The sequence below is a fragment of the Phascolarctos cinereus genome, unplaced genomic scaffold (genome assembly GCF_003287225.1).
Source record: "Phascolarctos cinereus isolate Bilbo 61053 unplaced genomic scaffold, phaCin_HiC Scaffold_8;HRSCAF=390, whole genome shotgun sequence".
Taxonomy (NCBI): domain Eukaryota; kingdom Metazoa; phylum Chordata; class Mammalia; order Diprotodontia; family Phascolarctidae; genus Phascolarctos; species Phascolarctos cinereus.
The window spans coordinates 73,776,563-73,796,292 of NW_027556291.1; the positions used below are offsets into that span (position 1 = coordinate 73,776,563).

Below are 19,730 nucleotides of genomic sequence, written 5' to 3' on the forward strand. Positions count from 1 at the left end.
CACACACACACACACACAGAGAAAGAAAAGAAAACGTCAAAAAGTCAAACCTCAAATCTGTATTTTCCTCCAGGTTTGGTTAGGAATACATGTGGAATGTTGAGAGAAGGGAGAGAATTGGGGTAGCTCTTCCAAGCAAATGAATGAGAATATTCTGTTTTCAGCTCTTAGGACTGGAGTATTACATTGTATTTATTGTTTTCACCCACTTTTGAATATGGAGTTGTAGAATGTCAGGACTAGAAGGAACTTCAGGTTTAACTTTAGTTCACTCCTCTCATTTTATAGAGAAGGAAAACTGAGAAGCCCAGAGAAGGGACTGGACTTGCCCAAGATCACCAATTTTGCCCATGGCTTATTTGCCCTCCCCTGCTGCCCCAGCCAAGGACTTGGGGCTTGCATAACCCATGTTCCATCCTGAGGTCTTGACTCAGTGGGTCAACTTCTCTTCTTTTGCCCCTCCCCACTTCCCCCTGCCTCCCCAGTTAATATACGAAATTCTCCAAAGCAAAGCCTCAGTGTAGTTTGTGTAGAGGTTTCCCCAAATATGTGTAATGGGAGTGACCAACTCCCAGGCAGGAATTCAGTGTACAGTGTGGTTATTGGCAATATCGGTTATGGGAGAACCATTATTCACTCCCCACAGAAAAGCCACAAGGTAAAGATTCTCAGGAGCTCGTTAACAAATACAGGAATATTAAACATTCAAAGAGCTTCTCAGCTTCCCCCCTACCACCACTCACAAAGGGAACTGGACTTGGGTTTGCCATCAGAGCAGTCCTCTGTCACTTCAATAAAACTCTTTCTCAGTGAGTCCTACCCACACAATCTCCTCAAGACGCATAACACCACTCTCTGGATTCAACTCCTTGAAAAGTCAACATGTGTTGGAACTTGCTGAACAAGCAAATCCTAGTCTCTGAACTTGGATTGTCCAAGTCATGGTCTGGCTTTGCTCTCCAAGTAGGATGCTAAGCAGGAACCACGTGGACTTCCTTCTTGAAAAGGTATACTGCATCACCTTTAGGTGAAGGGCCTCAATTCTTGAACTCAGGAACTCTCAAACTTGGAGTTAGCTACAAGGTAACTCTCAAAGCTGGTGCTACACAGAAAATCTCTTTCTCTGCTAGAAGATTATATTCCAGGATGCTGCTGCCTAAGAAATTCAAATACCACCCCTTCCACATGCACACACACACTCACACACCACCTTTCCCTTTACACAAGAGACTGGGATTCAAGAAGCGTGTCCTTGAACTTGTCTTTCAAGCTGTGGGCAAGCATGTCTCCCCCTACTGTGTGCTTCTGCTATAAGTTTCCATTGCTCTTCTTGGTGCTGATGAGGTGGGAATGAGGGTAGAAAGAAAGAAATCCCTTCCCCCTTCCCCTTGCTACATTTTGTCAGAAGATTCAGTGGAAAAGGTGAGTCCCCAAGAACTGAAAGTCCCAAAGAATCAGGCTAGCTTGCTTTTATAGGCCATGATGAGTCATGGCTGTTCTTCAGTCAGGGAATAGTTGTTCTCTGTCCATGAGTTGCCTTCAGATCATGGCCAATGCTCTATAATACCTCATTGGTTTGACCAGGGAATTCCAATTTGATCAGTGACTTTTTGTAGCCTATCATCTCATCAGTTTGACAAAATTAACCAATGGTTTATCTACTTTACTAGTTTTTTTTCCCATAAAACCAACTTCTAGTTTTATTTATTAGTTCAATGGTTTTCTTACTTTCAGTTTTATTAATCTCTCTTTCGATTGTCAAGATTTCCAATCTGGTGTTTAATTGGGGATTTTTAATTTGTTCTTTTTCTAGTTTTTTAGTTGCATACCCAATTCATTGATCTGTTCTTTCTCTTTTTTATTAATGTACACATTTAGAGATAGAAATTTTTGCATTTTATTGATTTAAGCATTTTGATATATAAATTTCCCCCTAAGAAGTGGGCTTTTTTGCATCCCATAAATTTTAGTATGTTGTCTTATTGTTGTCAATTCTCTTTAATGAAATTATTTATTGTTTCTATGATTTGTTCTTTGACCCACTCATTTTTTGAGATTAGAGTATTTAGTTTCCAATTAATTTTAAACTGTTTCTATGGCCCTTTATTGAATGTAATTTTTATTGCATTATGATATGAAAAGAATGCATTTAATGTTTCTTCTTTTCTGCATTTGGTTGTGAAATTATTATGCCCTAATGCATGGTCAATTTTTGTGAAGGTACCATGTACAGCTGAGAAAAAAGGTATGCTCCTTTCTATTCCCATTCACTTTTCTCTAGAGGTCTATCATATCTAACTTTTCTAAAATTATATTCATCTCCTTAACTTCTTCCTTGTTTATTGTATGGTTAGATTTATCTAGTTCTGAGAGGGGAAAGTTGAGGTCTCCCACTAGTGTGGTTTTACTGTCTGTTTCCTCCTGTAACCCATTTAACATTGCCTTTAAGAATTTGGATGCTATGCTGTTTGGTGTATATTTGTTTAATATTGATATTACTTCATTGTCTGTGATACCTTTTAGCAAAATGTAGTTCCCCTGCTTCTCTCTCTGCTTTTTGGTGAGGCAGTTGGGGTTAAGTGACTTGCCCAGGGTCACATAGCTAGTAAATGCCAAGTGTCTGAGGCCAGATTTGAACTCAGGTCCTCCTGACTCCAAGGCCAGAGCTCTATCCACTGCACCACCTAGCTGCCCCTCTGCTTATCTCTTTTAATTAAGTCTATATTTGCTTTTGCTTTGTCTGAGATCATGATTGCTACCTCTACTTTTTGGTTTTTTTTTTTAACCTCAGCTGAAGCATAATAGATTCTGCTCCAGCCCCTTATTTTTATTCTGTATGTGTGTTTCTTATAAACAACATATTGTTGGATTCAAATTTTTAATCCATTCTGCTATCTATTTCCATTTTATGGGTGAATTCATCCCATTCACATTTACAGTTATGATTACTCACTTTATATTTCCTTCCATCCTCTTCTACCTTTTTATCTTTTTTTCTCTCTCTTTTTACCCTGTCCCTTCTCAAAAGTCTGTTTTGCTTCTAACTACTTACTTCCTTCTGTCAGCTCTCTTCTTCTCTTATCCCCTTCACCTGTTACTTCCCTGTAGGGTAAGATAGATTCCTATATCCAACTGAGTGTGTATGTTATTCTCTCTTTGAGCCAGTTTTGATGAGAGTAAGGTTCAGATGTTGCCCACCACCATCCCCATCTTCCCTTCCACTGTTAAACTCTTCCTTTTGAACCTCTTTTATGTGAAATAATTTTGCCCATTCTACCTCTCCCTCAAACCCTTCTCCCAGTGTATCCCTCTTTCTCACCCCTGAATGTTATTTTTTAAAATCATCTCATCATAGTCAACTCATACTTGTGCCCTCTGTATATACATATACATACATATGTATATATGTGTGTGTGTGTGCGTGTGTGTGCGTGTGTGCGTGTGTGTGTGTTCTTAGGAGTTACAAGTATCAGCTTCCCATATAGGAATGTAAACAGTTTAACCTTATTAAATCCCTTATGATTTCTCCTTCCTGTTTACCTTTTTATGCTTCTCTTGAGTCTTGTATTTGAAAGTCAGACTTTCTATTCAGCTCTGGTCTTCTCATCAGGAATTCTTGAACATCCTCTATTTTGGTAAATATCCATTTTTCCCCCTGAAGGATTATACTCAGTTTTGCTAGATAGGTGATTCTTGGTTGTAATCCTAGCTCCTTTGCCTTCCAGAAAATATCATATTCCAAACCCTCTGCTCCTTTAATGTGGAAGCCGCTAAATGTTATGTGATCCTGACTGTGGCACCTTGATATTTGAATTGTTTCTTTCTGTCTACTTGCAATATTTTCTCCTTGACTTGGGAGTTTGGGAGTTTTCATTTTAGGATCTCTATCAGCAGGTGATTGGTGGATTCTTTCCATTTCTTTTTTACCCTCTGGTTCTAGGATGTCAGGGCAGTTTTCCTTGGTAATTTCTTAAAATATTATGTCTAGGCTTTTTTTTTAAATCATGGCTTTCAGGTAGTCCAATAATTTTTAAATAATATTTCCTTGATCTATTTTCCAGGTCAGGTTTTTTTCCCAATGAGATATTTCATATTTTCTTCAACTTTTTCGCATTCTTTTGACTTTGTTTGATTGTTTCTTGATGTCTTGTGGAAGCATTAGCTTCCACTTGCCTAATTCTAATTTTTAAGGAATTATTTTCTTCAGTGAGCTTTTGTATATCTTTTTCTATTTAGCCAACTCTGCTTTTTAAGAAGTTCTCTCCAGTTAATTTTTGTGCCTCTTTTACCATTTGACAATTTTGTTTTTTAAGGTGTTATTTTCTTCAGTATTTTTTGTGCCTCTTTTACCAAGCTGTTGACTCTCTTTCCATAATTTTCTTGCATCACTCTCATTTCTTTGCCCAATTTTCCTCTACATCTCTTATTTGATTTTTAAAATACTTTTTGAGCTCTTCCAGGAATTCTTGCTGGGCTCATTTCAGCCCATTTTCTTTGAGGCTTTGCTTGTAACTGTTTTGACATCATTGTCCTCTTCTGAGTTTGTTGTGTCTTCATCTTCCTTGTCACCACAGTATCTTTTTATGATCAAGTTCTTTTTTTGTTGTTGTTTGCTCATTTTTTAGCCTGTTTCTTGACTTATGACTGTATGTTAAAGTTGGGCTCTGCTCCTAGGGTGGAAGGGTCACTGTTCCAAGCTTCAGGTTTTTTGTGCTGTTAGCTCTGGGAGGCTGTAAGTTTTCAGTGCTTCCAAGATGGTATGATCTAAGAAATGAGGTCACTTCTCTTCTGGCCTATGATCTGGTTTTTACTCAGGAAGGGGACCCTGTTCCCCAAGTTCCTTGCTCCACAAGTGCTGGTGCTCCTGTTGGCCTTGCAACTGTGACAAGTGTCTCTGCTCCCTTGCAGTCATAAGTGTTGGCCCTGGAACTGTGACTTGGGCTCTTGTTCCCCTGGGGCAGCAAGCACTGGTGGTCTTTTCTGCCTTAGACCTGAGACCAGGGCCCCTGCTCCCTTGTGAGCAACCAAAAGCACTCTTCTCCACCCTGGAACTGTGACTTGGGCTCTTGTTCCCCTGGGGCAGCAAGCACTGGTGGTCTTTTCTGCCTTAGACCTGAGACCAGGGCCCCTGCTCCCTTGTGAGCAACCAAAAGCACTCTTCTCCACCCTGGAACTGTGACCCAAATCTGTGTATGGGCAATGCAACACCTAGTGACTAGTTGTCTGACCCCAACCACCACCCCAGTGTGACAAACCTTCCCATGTTGTCTGAGTCTGGAAAATTGTTTCGTTCTGACCTTTTGTTGGTTCTACTGCTCCAGAATTCAATTTAAGGTGTTATTTTAAAGTTGTTTGGAAGGGAATTTGGGTGAGTTTCTGCCTCTACTCCATCTTGGTTCTATCCCCCCATCTCATCAGTTTGTTTGAGGAATTCCTTAAATTGATTTAAGACTGCCCATATACAACCTTGCCCTGCTCCCTACACATACAAAATAAGTAGCTGAGAAGGTCCTGACCCTAAATTTAGCACTTTCCCCACTATACCATACTTTGCTTTGAATCTTGTCCATGTTTTCAATGTAGGACCACAGAATATCAGGACTAGAAGAGATGTTAGATACCATAAACTATACATAGAAAGGTTCTTGGATCTGGTATTAAAGAATCTGGGTTCAAATCCTGGCTCTGCCATTTACCACCTGCATGACAAGTCACCTCCTCCCTCTGGGCCTTAGTTCTCTCCTCTGTTAACTAAGAGTTTGTATTAAATGATCTCTAAAGTCTTTTCCAGTTCTAAATCTATTGTACCTCTAATTTTACAGATGAGGAAACTGAGGCCCAGGGAGGGAAAGGGACTTCCCCAAAGTCACCCGGGTATGAAGAGATACAGCTGGCGCTTGAATCACAGGCCTCTTCCAAAGCCAGTACTCTTTTCCATTATATAATTGGGTTCCATATTTCTGGAGAATCTTTCCTTTAGGCCACTTACCTTGGGCCTGGTATGTGTCTTCTGATTTTCTTCTTGCCACATTAAGCTCATCCATCATTCCCCTGAGCCTGGACCCATAAATAGTGAAGACTCCCTGGAACCTTCTAAGCCAGAACCCGCTTCCCCTTCATGTTTGTTTACTTATTTCCTCTGCTGTCTCTTACCCCCCAAAGGCTCCCTCCCCATTATCCTCCTGTTCTTCCCTGAAGGGAAATCAGTGACTCCCAAGGAAGAGCAGGGAAAGATTGGGAGGCTGCATTTCCTCCCATGTACCTCTTAAATTTCTCCCCATCAAATGGCCAGAGGAAACTGTCTGCCTGGAGTGCCAGGGTGGCAAGAGTGGGAGGGGATTGCTGAGACCCCATTGGTGAGTGGCTATAGGTACAACCTCTGTGGGTTATGGGGCTTGTGTTCTGGGGTGACCTGGTTGGGAGCAGGGAGGAATCTTTGTTGACAGTAGGAGACCTTCTGTTTGTGTATCTGTCCAAATGAAATGCTGGCCCCCTGACTTTGCTGCCAATAGCCAAGAACAGGGGCTCCTTCATTGTGATCTGACCCATCCATACCCCTCTTTCATAGTCAGTAATTTGAGAGCATGAGGCTTTCCATCTCTTTTACTGGAAGGGTCTGGGAGGGATCGGGACATGAATTCTACCTGCCCTGACAGTGAAATACAGAGTTTAGTTTGGCCAGCTCAAACCTAGAACCCTTCATCCAGACCCTCTCCCCTCCATCTAAGAAGGGTGGTTTCTTTTTTTTAAGGTTCCTCCCACTTCTCTCCCTGATGTGAGCTAGCCAAGGGCTCTGCCAGTCACTGAAGCAGCAGACTGTTCTGCTAGCTTTCTCAGTCTTATCTGGACATCTACCCTTGTAGGCCTGGTACTGCCAAGACTTTGAGCCCCAGTGGTTCTCATTCCAAGAGGAGTATCTTGGCTAAGGCCTCCTTCTTTGTCTAGCCATTTTTATCCACCATTCTCTTCCTGTCATTGTTACATTTACATCCTTTTGTCCACAGCTTGGATGAGCTCTGCCACCCATATCTAGGCTTTTTTCTTGCCCACGTCAAACCAGATATTGGGTGGCAACCAGTCCAGTAGGGGCTAGCATCAGTGCCAAGAGAGCAAGGCAGTATTCCAGGCTGGAGCAAGTCAGGTATTAAAGACTACAATTCTGTTAGAGGTAAAGATTAGCCAAGGATCTATAAAGTAGGGAGTGAACATAGATGCAAGGGGGGGGCTACTAGTTGCCAGTCACAGTTAATTGTGACTAAGGACAAATGGAAGTGTTGTAACTATAGTAGTTGAAAGCAATATAGAGTAAAGAGGTCATGAGGATTAAAGAAAGCAAGAGTCAGAAATCCTGGTTCAGTAGTTTGAGATAACAGTGAGTGCTGCTGAGTATAAACACCTAAGTGAGGCTAATCTACAGATGGGGACCACTTGGCATTAAACCTCCTATCCTTCCTGCTGACCATGGACAATCTGGAGCAATGACTACCAGAGGGAGTGACAAAAGCATGGTGATCTGGGCCCAAGCAGGGACAGAGGGGTTGTACATCCAGGGACTTGCAAAGTTGACCCAGCAACTTTCAATGTGGAGATAGGCACTTAGCATAGATGAGGACAGGCCTTTCATACAGAAGGCCAAACTCTTAAGTCATTGGCTTGCAGATAGTTAGGGCTAACCAGGACATTAGCGATCAGTAAGGCCAATCCTCTATTGCCATTCTTCAAAGGACAAAAACTAGAAAGTGGAGAAAGGCAAGAATTTGGCCCGAGGTGAGCTTGGAGCCCATTGTGCATGGGTGGCTGTAATGATGTGGATACATCCCTCTCCTTCCTGTTCTGTACATTCCTCTTGGTGCCAGGACCATGTGCATGGTCACTCCAGAGCATTGGAGTTGCTGACTTAGCCTTGTAGAGGCCCCTAGTCCCCTTCTACCCTTTCAGTGTCTGGCTTCCATTCCATATACTAGACACAAGTATGCCATTACTGCTAAAACTCTCCCACCTCCCCATGTTGCCTGACTTCCATTCTCCCTCAACCATGGGCCTGAGATATCAGAAGGTGACAAATGGAGGCAGAGTGGTGATCCAGGCTTGGGAGGAGACAGAAACAGGAAATGTCACCAGGAGAGGAATTCAACTCGGAGATGGGTAGTTCTGGCCATCTCCTGTCCCTGGGGAACATGTTGAGGAGGAAAAGGGCATCACACAGTCACTTGGCCTGAGAACAGAGAGAGCCTCCTATATCTCCTATATCTAACTGACATCCCTCTCCTCCCTCCCCTGCCAGAGTCTCAAATCCACCCCCCTTCCCCCAATCCTCCAGTCCTGAGGCTGTGAACCCAATGCCCAGACCTTTACACTCCTAACCATCTCCCCACAGGCTCAGTTGTCCATGGGGGGACTCCCTGCCCAGGGCAAATGGGACTCCAGCTTCTGAGTTCCTTTTGGAGGGTCTGATGGATGCAAAGGATCTGAAGCCAGTGCTCTTCACTGTCTTTCTGCTGGTCTACATCGTGGCCCTGGCTGGAAACCTGGGTATCACCAGCCTCATTGTTCTGGACCACACACCCATGTATTTCTTTCTGGCCAGTCTCTCACTTCTTGATGCTGTCTATGTCTCCAACAGTGTCCCTCAGGTTCTGGCACATCTTGTTGGCCACTGAGTGGCTCATGTCCTACCGTGCCTGTCTCATCCAGATGTTCTTTCTCCACTTCCTGGCACCCTGGGAGTGCTTCCTACTCACAGCCATGGCCTATGACTGCTATGCTGCCATATGCCAACCACTTCACTATCTGGTCCTCATGGGCCCCCAGACCCAGGCAATGCTCGCCTCAATTTCTTGCCTCCTCGCACTAACCAGTGCACTCACCCATACTCTCCTGGCAACCAAGCTTGACTTCTGTGAGCCCTGCCTGATCACTCACTTCTTCTGTGACCTGCCACCACTCCTCAAGCTGCCTGCCCCAGCACACGACCCAATGAACTGGGCCTCTTCTTCTTCAGCTTTCTGGTGGCCTTCACACCCTGTGCTCTGGTTGTGGTCTCATACATCAACGTGGTGGCTGCCATCCTTTGGATCCGTTCAGCTGAGGGCCGACAAAAAGCTTTCTCCACATGTGCCACCCACCTTACCATGGTCTGCATCTTCTACATTGCCTCCGTGCTCTGCTACATCCTCCCCAGTTCCTCCTACTCGAGGACTCGGAGCCGGGTGTTCTCAGTGCTTTATACCATCATCACACCCATGCTCAACCCCATCATCTACAGCATGCACCACAAGGAGGTCAAGAGGGCAGTGCACAAAGTGCTGGGAAGAGAAAGGCCTATCTGAAAGAGGGAGTGGCCCAGAGAGGCAGGGTCAGTGGGGAAGAACAGCCCAAACCCATAGGGTATCAATACCAGCATGCTTTCCTGTACTTATTCATGGTTTAAAAATCCTCCAAGCCTCCCCATGAGGTAGGTAATGTCCTTAGAACTATTCTCATTGTACAGACTCTCAAACAGGGTCCTAAAGGTGAAGTGACTTGCCCTTGGGCATTCAAACCCAGGTCTCCTCATTTTAAGCCCCGAGCTCTCGCCAGTATATCATGCTGTCTCTCTGAGATAAAGCTCCATGGCTTTTATTTGAGTTTCTGATCCAACCCTAGGGAACTCTCAGTCCACCAAAGCAGGTCTACAACTCTGCTCTGCAACTTCTAGTTTGAGAAAGCTGCCTGGAGCAACAGTGAGAGGTTAAGGGACTTGCCTAGGGTCACACAGTCACTCTATGTCAGAAGCAGGATTTGAACCAGTTCTTTCTGACTCCAAGCCTGACCTCTCTCCATTTACTAAGCAATACTGCTTCTCACTCCATGTCTTTTTAACTAGTGTCCTGGTTTCGGATGCCCCATGTGAGAACTTCCTTCAGTAATTTGTCCTCCCACTGACTGGTTCTGTTGTACTTAGGTTTTTCTCTGTCAATTTTGTTTCTTAAAATAAGGATCAGCCAGGATAAGAGTTCTAGTCCTTGGTATAGTGTCTTTCCCAAAGCCCTTAGACTAGCTCACTATGTAGCTCCACTGACCTCGGCCACAGATATGCCTGAGAGGGCCCAGATGGGCAAGACAATGTTTGAGGGACAGAGTGATCACTATCCTAGGACACTGGGCAGAGCCATTGGTGCTTTCAAGCCCTGTGGTATACCGGGGGCTAGCAGCCTCCTGACATTTCGCAGTACAGCCTACCTACCTCAGAAGCCCCTCACCAGGGACACACAGCACAGCAGGCACACAATGTAACACACAGCAGGCACTCAGGTAACTAGCCTCCCCAGGGTCTGCCATGCAGAGGTTCCCCTGGCTCTCCTGCTCTCCCACCTGCCAACCCAGCCTGAACTGAAGGTGATTTCACAACCGCAGTCCAGACATTTGGGTGAGCTCTCCTTTTATATGCTGGCTACAGGCAGTTTCCAGATGGGAGAGAGGATGGTACCATGGACAGCAAGAGCTGCTTTCTTCCTGCTCCACAAGACCAGCTGCCCTACCTTCCTGACTGGGATAAGATTCATTTTACCCTCATAGCAACCCTGTGGAGCAGGTACCCATGTATTTTATTTTACAAATGGGAAAACTAAGACCTGGAAAAGGTAAGTGACCTGCCCAAGGACACACAGCAGCTCAGTAACAGGACTAGGGGTGGGGCAGGGATGGACAGGAAGAAGGGAAAGGGAAGGAAGGAAGCATTCTTTCTACAAATATGATCTTATTTGAAGGAGACAGAGCAGTGGGGGTGGGGCTAGACTCTGACTTGATTTCCTGGGGTGTGGGGAGAGGTTCAGGATAATTTGCTAATGTGCTTTTGAGGGCAGGAACACTTCTGGAGTCATGGAAGCAATGGGACAAAGTGGTCCTTGATGAAAGAGCCCTTGACTGGGAACCAAAAGACTTGGGTTCTAGCCCGGGCTCTGGCACTTGCCAGCTGTGTGACCAGGGATACAGCATTTGACATCTTGGGACCTCAGTTTCCTCGTATGTATAATGGAGATAATAATACATTACTTCCTTGTCAGGATTATTGTAAGGAAAGTACTTTGCACACATTAAATCAGCATAGAAATATGAACTATTAATTTTTCAAATGAATATTGTAAATGGAACAAGGGACTGGCCAATGAAGGCTCAAGCCTTTGGTGACTGGGAATCGAGGGGCTTGACTTTCCATTTCAGACATTCTGAAACTGTTTCCTGCCAGCCTGACCTGAGGGGAAGGAAATCCCTTTGGATTGGCTGCTGAGCCAGAAGTGGGCCTGGTTTCTGTGGAGTGTAAGCCTCCAGGTGAAGAGAGCACCAAGGACCTACTCTCCCACCTAGGTCTACATGGCTGTAGAACCACTTGGCCTTGTTGCTTGCTGGTTCATCCCTGTTGTGTCTACACTTTACTGACTTGGGGGAAGGAAAATTGGAAAATGAACTTACTACGTTGCAACCTTGAAAACTTCAAAAGCTTGAGAGAGCCCCAGGGATCTAAGCACAAGAGTCCAGGACAGAGTTGGCAGGTAACTGAGCCCAGTGAAGACTGCAGCCCTGAGCTACCTGGTTGATCTAGCCCAGCAGACTGGGAATTGATGCTGAGATGCTGGGTTCTGCAAGCAAGGGGGAGACTTCTTCCATTCACTCTGCCACATTTGAAAGTGAATTTGGTGAGGAGAACGCTTTGTAGCAACTATTTTAAACTTGAGCCCACTCACCCCAGGGACTATGGTGCTATAGAGGAGAGTGTGCCCCTGGTTAGGGGGTTGTGTTTATACTTTTGTTTTTTTCTATATCTTTTCAGTAAATATCTCTGTTGTAAAGGCTAATTGATGTTAAATTATATTGGAGTGCTAATCACTAGGTCAATCAATGACAATTGACTGTAACTGGCGGTTGTTATTGAAAAGAGCACACCTTAATGGGGACTGGAGTCAATAGCATTAGACCCCTAGGTTTACCCTTAGAACCCTGAGGGGAAGATGTGGTCAGCAGCCTTGTCAAGGGGTCCTGACTCATTAGCTCAAATGGGAGTTGGAATAAGGACCCCAGAGTATATAAATGTTACATATATAAAATGAGGGGGTTAGAATAGGTGACAGCTGAAACCCCTTCCATATCCATCACTCCCTAGTTCTAAATATACCACCTCTGGCTGAGGTGAAGAATGGCCATAGAAAGGGATTTTATTCTCAAACAACTTGAAACCTAAATTTGTATTACAAGAGGATCTGACTCCAAGCTAAAGATCCAGGGTGACCTAGGAAGTTGGCTTCATTCAAATCAAATCTGAGGCTAAGATCAGTGTTAGATTAAGTAGTGATTAATAATAGTTAAACATTCATGATAAAGGTACAAAAGTGTGCCTGGGCATTTATTTCTTTAAATTGTATTTCATGTAGGTATCTCACTTTAAAAATGGGTTTTAGTATTATTGTTATGTTATACTATATTAATAAAAAGTTCATTTCCTTAAAAAAAAAAAAGACAAGTGGAAAAGCATGCTCATCTCTCTCAGTGAATGGCAGAAGTCTGGTTACTTGAAATGCAATACCATCCATAACTAAGACCCCACCTCTCAATTTAATGCAACAAGCATTTATCAAGCCACCACTCTATGCCTGCCATTGCTAATTGCCAGCACAAAGCCCCAAATGAACCAGCCCCTGCCTTGGGAAATAACAGGGATGCAGAGATGTAGAGAGAATAAACCCAAAATAACTTGGCCAAAAGAGGGTATTAACAATGGGGGAATCAAGAAAGGGCCCCTTTAGGAGGTGGTGCCTGAGTTGTGCATGGACAGAAGGAATCTCTAAAGTGGAGGTGAAGGAGAGCATTCTAGGCTCTGAGGCAGGAGATGGAAAGTCACATAGACAATTGGGTTAGAGTTACGGTGCATGACAAGGAGGACTTGTGGGTGATTGGTTTGTCTGGGAAAATAGGCTAGGGCCAGACTGGGAAGGATTTAAGTGCCTGGTCAAGCAATAAAGGAGTTGGTATTTCATCCTCAAGGCAACTGAGAGGGAACCACTTCTTGAGCAGGGTATGGCATGGAGTTAGTTATTCTAACCAGAGGCAAAGGGTCAGGAGTTTGAGTTAGTTGGTTGGCTGTTTTCTATCTGGGCCTGTGATTTTATTGACATGGAGAATTCTCAGGGAGGAAACTCTACCAATGTAGCTTAGCAACTATTCTTAGGGTTGCCTGCGGCATTGAGAAGTTAAGTGATTTGCCCGAGATCACACAGCCAGTCTGGGTCTGATGCTGGACTTGAACCTGGGTCTTCCTGACTTCCCCATTGACTCTCTATCCATTATACCACACTGCTTCTCACTGGCAAAATAACTAAGTGGAAATAGCCTATTGATTGTTGGACTTTCAAAACTAAAAATATAAATTCAATTAAACAAACATTTACTGAGCATCTACTATGTGCAAAGCTATGGGTTCAAAGACTTGGGGGAGGGAATGCAAAAGTGAAGCAAATGAGAAATAGTGCCCCTACTAGTAACTGTCTAAAAAGAGACACAGCTAGAATGCAAAAAAGAGCACTAGTGTTGAAAAAGATGGAAAAATGGGGTGCCCAATGGGACCTGAGAAGGGAGGAACCTTTTCTGACTGTAGGAACTAGGATAGCCTTGGTGGGAGAGGTAAAAGGCAAGAATGATTTAAACAGGTGGAAATAAGAGAGGACATTTCAGACACGGAAAGTAGTGTGAATAAAGTTATGGAAAGGAAATAGGTTCACAACATGCTGAAAGGTCCAGTTTGTGAATAGGATAGGCAATGGGTAGCTATGGAAGACTTTTGAGCCATAGACTAACTTGATCAAAGGTATTCATTGGAAGATTGTTCCAATAGTCAAGGCAAAAGGTGATGAGGAACTATGCAAATGGATGAAAGAATAAATGAATGAAAGAAAAAGCATTTATTAAGCACTATATCTAAGTACTCTGCTAAGTGCTGGGGATACAGTTAGAAAAAATCAAGACCATCCTTGGCTCTCAAGGAGCTGACACTGTAATTGGGGGAGACAATGCATGAAAGATAGTTTAGCTGTGAAGCTACTGGAAAGGTTTTTAAGTCCTAAGGCTGCAGTAGTGGGGCACGTGGCAAGAGCCAGAGTCCTTTCCTCTATACAGTTAGTTAAGATGAGAGTGCTGTGAGACTGCAGGGCATAGAAAGCAGGCAGATGTTAAGGTCTGGAGGATCTTAGGAGACCACGGTCAGGCCTGCTGTTCTTCACCTCATGAGGAATGAGAGTTACCAACCCATCTATCCAAGGCCTATGAGCAGCTTGGGTTCAGGGGGATTCTCAAGTAACCTGGGGCTGATGGAGTGGGAAGGGGAGAGGGAAGAATATTGAAGCAAGATGATGTCCAGTGTCACATTTGCTGAAGATGTGTGATGGCACACTTCCCTACTCCAATGTGTCTGTGATCTCACCCATGGGCCCATTCCCTTCACCAGTACAGAGTATGATACATCCACACCTTCTCATCCAGTGCAACTCTCATCCATATCCTTCCCTGAATCTTCAATAGATCTGCTCAGTGTGGCCTTTCTCTAAGTCTTAAATATTTGGTGGGCAACAGGGTGGTTCTTGGGCTGGTTGATTGGCATCTTTTAGCACCTATTCTGACTTTGATGTATGATATGATGAAAAATTTGAAAGATATGATCTTTCCACCTTTCAGGGTTGTTCAGGTCTTCATTGAAGTCTTTGACACTACTTCTCATGTACAAGTGAGAAGACTGTAATGCCAAGTGATAATACTTGATACACACCATCCATGTTTCTGTCATCCCTTTGGATTGCCCACGATTGTAATTCTTACATCATGGTATTTCCTAGCCAGCAGGAAAACTGGTGTCACTGGGACAATATCAGAAGCCTCAGAGCAGGGAAACACTTGGCATTGCCGAAAAGGCTGCACAATGTCTCAGTTTTAATTCAGGAGAGTCTCACCTCCTCCCCTCCCTCCCTTTTCATCCTTCTCCTTCCCCCTCCTCCTCATCTTTCCCTCTCCTTCTCTCCCTGTCTAGTTACAGGCTCTGTCTAAGACATAACACTACCCATCCAACTGAATCTCAGTACTAAAGCAGTAGGGATTCTTCATCCACTTGGCCTCAGTGGAATAATGAAAAGATTCCAGAGCAGAGACTTCTGGAAAGATGATGGAATGAAAGGTCACAAGGAAGTCTGCCTCCTCAGTGGCCCCCTCAAAAACAGTAACAGAAACATCTCAAAGAATTAGCATTACCACAAATCCTCAAAAGAAAATTTAAAAATCACTAAAAATATAAGTAAAACCAAAGCCTCTGTAGTATAATTGATCTATATTCTAGGTTAAAATAAGCAGAAGAAAAAAAGAACCAGAAGAAATAAATGCTGAACCAATATCAAGAGCACTGTTGCTAGAATATTCTCAAGGCACAAATAACATGGTTATACTAGGGATTCCTTTTGTTGCATGAGTTGGGCTAGGTGGCTTCTAGAGGCCCTTCCAACTCTCAATTTCTGTGATTCTGGATTATCAACACTGAAAGAATTAAAGGAAGAAATAGATTCAGGGGCAAACACATAAAGAGGACATGGATATACCTAGAGATAATGCACATAATAGGGATCTTGGATCAATCACTCCATAAGCATGTGTGAAGCACCTACAATGTGTCAGGTACTGTCCTAGGTCCTGGAGATACAAAGGCAAAAACTAAGTAATCCATGCCCTCAAGGAGCTTATCAGAAAGATACTGTGTACACAATAGGGAGAGACAAAATCAATACAAGGTAATTTTGGAGGGAAAGGACTAGCAGCTGGGGGTGGTGTGGATCAGGAAAGGCTTCATGTAGAAGAAGATGGCACTTGAGCTGATCTTTGTAGAAAACTGGGGATCTAGTGAGGAGGGAGTGTTTCAGGCTTGGGGCATAGCTGGTACAAGGCATGAAGGTGGGAGATGACAGCTATGTATGAGAAACAGTAAGTCCACTTTGGCTGGATCATAGTGTCAAGCAGGATGATGATGTGTAATAAGGCTAGAAAGGTAGTTTGGGGTGAAACCAAGTTAATATTTGATCGTAGATCTAATAGGAGTTTATTGAATAAGGAAAATCTGTATTTCAGGGAAATCACTTTGGTGGCTTTATGGAGGAATGATTAGGGTGGAGAGAGATTTGAGACAAGTAGACGAGTTAGGAGGCTAGTACAATAATCCAGGCAAGAGCTGATTAGGGCCTGAACTAAGGTGGTGCCTGTGTGAATGGAGAGAAGGTAACAAATGTGAATGATGTTGTAGAGGTAGAAATGGCAAGATTTGTCCACTGATTGGACGTAGAGGGTGAAATAGAGTGAGAGGTCAAGAATTACAACAAAGTTAAGAAATTAGCTGGCTAGTAGAATGGTGGACTATGTCATCTTTATGATCCCTCCAAAATATAAACTTATTCTGCTGTTATCACAAGACAAGATGATGACAACACTCAGAGATTTAGGAACATATGTGAAGAATATCAGCATATTAATGAAATAAATGAAAGTAGAAAATGGAAGTGAGAGAGTATGGTATGATGGAAAAAGCAAGTGATTTGAAGTCAAAGTACCTAGCTTTAAATCTCATCACTGCCATTTACTAATTGCACGAACATGGGCAAGTCATTTAAATCTCTCTAGGCCTCAGTTTCTCCATCTGTAAAAATTAAGGGCTTGGACAGGATAGCCCCAAGCTCTTCTCCAGCTCTAAGTCTATGATCTTATGTATTATTTTACTGAAGGACAAAATGATAGATGATAGGGCTAGAGACTGGAACTGTGATTTCATTGCTCTAGGAAACTCCCTCTACCAATGCAGATTTGTCCCTTCTCTGCAAATTATAGTTTTAGCAAGTTGCCTAGAACAGAGGTGTTGATCATATGGCCCACTCCCAAGTGTAGCCTGAACCAGATTAAAATGTAATTGTGACATAGTTAACAAAATAAATAAAAATATGTAGATAGTTGACATGTAGTTTAATATATAATGCAGGTCAATGCATGGCCTATAGAAATTCTAATGTATGCTTTTTGTGGTTCAATCATTTTTTAGTCGTGTCCAGCTCTTCATGACCCTATTTGGGGTTTTCTTGGCAAAGATACTGGAGTGGTTTGCTATTTCTTCTCCAGTTTATTTTACAGATGAGGAAACTGAGGCAAACAAGGTTAAGTGAATTGCCCAGGGTCACATAGCTAGCAAGGGTCTGAGCCAAATTTGAACTCAGGAAGATGAATCTTCTTGACTCCAGGCCTGGCACTCTATGCAGTATGGCACTACCGAGCTGCCCCCTCTATATGGTTTAGTGGCCCACATTTCTGTTTGATTTTGACACCACTGGCTTAGAGCAGGGCTTCTTAAACTTTCTCCATTTGCTATCCCTTTTCAGCCAAGAAATTTTTACATGACCCTGGGCATGTAGGTATATAAAATAGGTATACAAATCAAATATTTACTGATAATAAATCATAAGGAAATTTATTTTGAAACATTTCTTCAGTATACATATAATTTTACCATTTATTAAAGATGAAAGCAAATTTGCATACTAATGAGATGGATATGCTTGTTTATTTTTAAATAAAGAATTAAATCTTGGTGGAATATTTGATACTGCAGGAAACAGTATCTTCAATGTTTTTCAGAGTTGATCAATATTGTGATTTTATAATCATCAATGCTGAGAATGCTGCTTCACATAAATATGTAGCACAAAATGTTTAGGGCCATTTCAGAAATTGTTGGAAATTCTGTCCTAATCCCAAGCCAAAATTCATTTAATGATTTTTTAGGAAACTCAAGTTTTAAATCTGTGTTGCTCGATAACTCAACAAATTCTTCTTGAATTTTTAGTGGCAGATGACTGACATTTTTTATTTCAATTGGGTATGGTTTATGAACCCAACTTAGTTTTTCAGAATCAAAATTTGAAGGGAAGTATTTCTGAAACTGTGTCTCCAGGCACTTCAGATGATCAATTATGACTCTTAAAATAAAGTCTTTGGGAAGGTTATTTTCAATTATAAAATCATCTGTAGCTGTAAACATTTCTAAAGAACCATTTCCACTCTATTCTTCCATATGATAACTTTTTAGTAAAACTTTCAATTTTATCTTTTAACATAAATATGTTACAATTTTTTCCCTGAAGTGATATGTTTAAATCATTGAGTTTTTCAAAAATATCTGACAAATAATACAGTTTTGAAAGCCATAAGTCATTATGAAAAAAATAACAAATCAAATTTCTGTTCAGTCAAAAATATAACAACTTCATCTTTCAGTTTCAATAATCTGTTTAAACGTCACCCTCTTGAGAACCACCTTACTTCTCCATGTAGTAATAAGCTTTTGTAATTGGAGCCCATATCTTTCCAAAGGTTTGAAAACAAATAACTGTTAAGGGGCATGGCTTTCAATGAAATTAATGACTTTGATAGTATCACAAAGCAGAATGTCTAACTCTGGTGATATTTTGTTTTTGGCTACAAGTGCCTCCCAATGGATCGTGCAGTGAGTAAAAGCGATATGTTCATTGCCACCAGCTTTAACTTTTGCTACAAATCCAACATTCTCACTCATCATTGGACCAGCACCGTCTGTACAAACTCCAATGCAATTTTTCCACTGCAAACCTTCATTTGTGAAAAATTCATCGACTTTAAGATATATATCTTCCCCCTTTGTGTGCCCTTCCAAGCGGCAACAAAACAATAATTCCTCATGTACGCTTTCTTCATAAACATATCTTACATAAAGTAACAACTGTGCCATGTTAGAAACATCAGTTGTTTCATCTAACTGAATTGCAAACTTTGGGCTGCTCTGAAGCCTGGCAATAAGCTGCTGGAATTGGTCATCGCTAATTTCAGAAATTCTTTTGGAAACAGTATCATTCAATAAGGGAATTTTATGAATTTCATCCCCATACTTTTTCCCCATGAACTATTTCTGACATTTTAATACAGCAGGTAACGCAAGATCTTCTATCACATAGGGCTTTTTAGTTTTTGTAATTAAGTAAGAAGTTTCATAAGACACAAGTAAATACTTTTTGTTGACAGTAACAAAATTTTCAAAACATAGTTTTTCTTTATTTGAAGATTTTTAAAGTCATTCAAAATATTCTTTTGGTTTATTGTAGTATGCTGCATGCTTGGCATTAAAATGTTGTTTTAGTTTGACTGGTTTCATGCTCTCCACAGCCAAAACTTTCTTACAAATTAAGCGAAGAGGTTTTTCCACACTACCATCATTATAAGAAGTAAATCCAGATTGCAAAAATGATTCAACATATTTTCTTTTTCTTGTCAATTTAGGTGTATTACAACCTGCTAGCAAAGACTCTGCCACATTGTCATCAGTATTTTTATCTCTTCTGTCTAAATTTAGCCACTTATCCATAACTGAAAAATATTTTGTTCTAAAATATAAATAAACATTGCTAATAATTTCTCAAATAAATACTAGCTTTAGTTTATGAAATGACATTTGTTTGTGCTTAATTAAAAAAACTGATGTTTACACTTACATACACATACAGTGGTGATGATGGAGAAATATTTTGTCTTTACTTGCAGCAATTAAACACTTATGTTTTTGTAAAAGAAGGAGATAACAGCTACTTTTTAAATCAAACATTCTAACACAATACAATCCAAAGATATACTAATTTGATATTTACATGCTGAGGAAT

The 19,730-nt window shown here is 41.9% G+C and overlaps 1 pseudogene; it reads left to right on the forward strand.

Moving 5' to 3' along the window:
* The first annotated feature begins 131 nt into the window (after positions 1 to 131).
* On the forward strand, positions 132 to 19,519 carry LOC144455040 (olfactory receptor 3A1-like; annotated as a pseudogene).
* Positions 19,520 to 19,730: the final 211 nt, after the last annotated feature.